This window comes from Camellia sinensis, chromosome 9 (assembly GCF_055761805.1).
Source record: "Camellia sinensis isolate YWXY chromosome 9, ASM5576180v1, whole genome shotgun sequence".
Classification (NCBI taxonomy): Eukaryota; Viridiplantae; Streptophyta; class Magnoliopsida; order Ericales; family Theaceae; genus Camellia; species Camellia sinensis.
In genome coordinates this window covers 177,352,234-177,356,115 of record NC_138969.1, presented here as the reverse complement: position 1 = coordinate 177,356,115, position 3,882 = coordinate 177,352,234, and the positions used below count along the sequence as shown (strand labels likewise).

The window sequence follows — 3,882 nt, the reverse complement described above, 5'->3', positions numbered from 1 at the left end:
TTTAGGGTTATAAAAATTATGAGACTATATAGATTACAAGTTCAAAATATGAGACTTCTTGATCAATCTCTCTTTATTTTATGATACCCACTACACGCCAAAACGATGCCCCTTGTTTGTGTGGAGTCCACAATGTAAAACAATACAATAAAAAAAATATAATAAAGCAGAACATTTTAATGCACAAAATCATGGGTAGACGGCACTCTATATGGGAACATAAAGATGAAAATTAAAGTTGAGAGAGAAAACATATATCTATGCCACGAATTCCAAGGTAGAAAAAACGATAAACAATACCAGCCAGCAGATACCCTCCAAAGAGGCATAAGATTCTAAAAATTCAAAGCAATTAGTGAATATCGAGTCCTTGGAAAACCTGAGATTAAGGCACTTAAATCTCATATGTATTACATATTAGTTTAGTTTCGTGTATGAGCAGAATGCTACCATAAGCCCACGAGACAAGAACATGGCCTCCTATGTTGCACGGACACGGACACGAGACACGACACGGACACGACACGGACACGCGAAAACGTAATTTTTAAAAAAATAGGGGACACGACACGCTGGGGACACGTTTAATATATATAATTTTATTTATTTATTATATGTCTAAAATAAAAAAAAAATCATTAATTCTTATATAATCAAAATAATAATAAAATTAATAAATATATTTAAAAAAAATTAATAAAAAATGTGTTTTTTTAAATAAGATATATATTTTATATGTTAATATAATATAATTTATAATTTAATATAATAATATAATAACAAATATGTTAATATAATTTATTAGATATATATTTTATATAACAAATTAGATATATATATTTTATATATAACAAATTATATTGTTATAGGTTGAAAACGGGAGGGACAGACAGGCGCGACAAGAGAGAGAGAGAGAGAGAGAGAGAGAGGAAGTCAGATCGAAGGCGAGGACATGGCGACGCCGCCGGAGGAGCTGACGAGTCTCTACGACTCCACCTTTGACGAGTTCAACTGCGACAAGAGCTGAGCCGTGGACATCGATGAGTTCAGATCGAGATCGAAGGCAAGAGGTCGATCACGAGTAGAGATCAAAGGCAGATCGAAGGCGAGAGACAGAGATCGAAGGCAGATCGAGCAAATTGCACCAGGTTTCTCTCTCTCTCTCCCCTTTACGATCTCATCTTCATTTGAATCGCGATTCTGAGTAAGAATCGTGGCCTGTTGCACGAATCCTGCAACTAAGGCCGTGTCCATGGCGTGTCCGACTGGAAGATTTCAAAAAAAAAAAGGAGACACGTTAGAGAGAGTGTCGGACACGTGTCTACCGCGTGTCCGACACGTGTCCGACACTCGTACGCAGAGCCTTGGAACGTGTCGGTGCTTCATAGATGGCCTCGTACTCTAATGTATAAAGAACACCTAATTACACCAATAGCCTCCGAGATCAATAATTGGCTCTTACACGTCATGTAATTCAACACCTACCCGAGTTTAGTGTCTTCAGACACATCTACCATCAGTTTGCTATATCATCAGAAACTATAGCACTCAAAACAGTAGAAAATGTAAAGGTATTCTACTTTAAAAATACATTGCTAGTGCACCAACAAACCACATAATCACAATGAAAACAACTAACTTTACTAGACCACCAAGCACTGAAGGATTGAATGAAAATTCTATAAACTCGAAGCACTTGCGTAATCGCAAGTCCCAACTTTATCCAGTGCCTGAGGTCCCTGACAAATGGGAATATAAATATTCAAAGGCCATAAAACCAATATGAATCTAATTTTGAGGAAAAGCTAAGGTAATAAAAATGAAAAGGAATGCAAGAAACAAGCTCTCACTTGAACTCCGCTTGAATCACAGATCACAGACACAGCAAGTGAACAGTTGAGTTCCGAGAAGTTATTTGACATCGTAACAACAACACCCATGTGGGGACTCTTTTCATCTGTCATATTAAAACAAAAAACAGTAATGTTTGACAACCTACACCCCACAACATCACAAGGGAAAAACAATACACATTATGGAAAACTCCATAAAGCACAGGACCAAGCTATATCACGGGCATACCATCACATATGCCAAAAGGCAGACAAAGGGAACCATAACAAGCAGAACTAGTATTCATCTTCCTTCATCTAACAAAATTAGGGAGGAACTTACCAATGAGATCAATTATCATGCTTGATGTACGCCCAACAGTAGTACATACAGGATAACCTGCAGATACCACATAAGTCCAATCAGCAGAACATCTAATGCACTCAATGTTAAAGAAGAAGACGGAGAAGAACTCTCTCCCTCCCTCCCTCCCTCCCTCCCTCTCTCTCGATCTACCAACTGCACTCAATGTCAAGAGGACAGAGAAGTATTGTTGGGCTATAGTGTTTAAATTGAATGAAGAGTGGCAAACAAGAAACAGTCATCATAAATATGTAACTCATTTATTTCAGGACCATTCTATAACATGCTAGCAGTTCTCAATACTTCATCAACACTATATTCATGAATTTGCTCTATTCGTTTTGGTCAAAACTCAAAAAGGCATAGCAACTAGTGCAAAGAAAATTGGTAAATCACAGCAATATTGCAGGGTGCTTAACATGAATAGGTCAAGTCCTCGCACTTCTTTGAGAACACACCAGTGCAGCAATATTACACTATTGTCCAATCACTAGACCAAGCCTCACACAGTTGGCCAACTCTAAATCTCCAAAAACATGTAAAAGTTGTGTCTTCATACCCACGGGAATATGCAGATGCAGTGATATTTCCCAATAACTGATGATTACACTGAGTCTTCCCCGCCATCATCAGCCAAATCTACCAAAAAAAGGTGAACAAAAAGGTCCAATACAAACAATTGGACTTGCATAAATGCAAGAAAACTTTAGATGAGGGCTGTTAAGATCTTTGTGATGGCATTCCACGCGATTTGTTTGCAGGGTAACATGGAATGTGATCCTAAATATAAAATTAAAATTATTATAAAAACCTTTTTCTACATTTAAACAATTTTCTATTTGTATTTTGTAATGATTAACAACATGTAGTACCATAAAAACTTTCAAGAATGTTTACCTCCTATCTTGTGAGCCACAAGCGCACTACAGCCCGTGCCACAATGTGATGGACCGCCACAGTCCTATAATATCAAAAAGACATTCAAGTAAGTTGGAAATCAAATAAAATCTGCAGTGGAGAAAGAATACTCAGTTTTTCCTTTTATAATATAATCAATCATAATATTAAAAAAGAAAATATGGATAAATATTGGATCATGCATGTAACTTGGATGGTTCATCAAAAAAATCCACTCATGGTCTCCGCAAGGGCTGGGACTGTCAAAAATTAGTTGGCTTCCTAAACATCTATATTCTATGGTAAATTACACTAACCTCCCCTAAGGTTTAGAGAAAATACAATTAGCCCCACACTTTTGACATAATTATACCGACCTCCCCTAATGTTTTAATTCACCCAACATTTGGCCCCTTTTTCATCAGTAATTCATTAATTGTATGGATGAAAAAAGCTGATGTTATCTCTTTTATTATAAAATATACGTTTTACCCTTGTTTATTCATGTGTCTATACACTTTTGCATTAGTTTTTGTCAATTTAGTCTTAGTAAAAAGGAAGTCAATTCAATCATGTCAGACTTTAGTCTTATTATATTTGAGCTATTGTGTAAAAAGCACTAAACACCTCAGACTAATCATAATAATGCATTACAATCATAGAAGGGCCCATAATTCAACCCAATCATGAAGGTCATGTCAGCACAACAAAAGAACAAAAACCCACATGTAGACGCGCCCGCGTGGGGCCTCGCTATAGTTCGGACTCGACTTGTGTCACGGTTCTAAA

The 3,882-nt window shown here is 36.7% G+C and overlaps 1 long non-coding RNA gene across 1 annotated transcript; it reads right to left on the bottom strand.

Moving 5' to 3' along the window:
* Positions 1-1,696: 1,696 nt before the first annotated feature.
* On the bottom strand, positions 1,697-3,217 carry LOC145799966 (uncharacterized). Its single transcript, XR_014341353.1, has 4 exons — positions 2,756-3,217; positions 2,176-2,232; positions 1,851-1,957; positions 1,697-1,739 (listed from the first exon to the last, which is right to left on the bottom strand). It is a non-coding gene; the product is annotated as an uncharacterized LOC145799966 (long non-coding RNA).
* Positions 3,218-3,882: the final 665 nt, after the last annotated feature.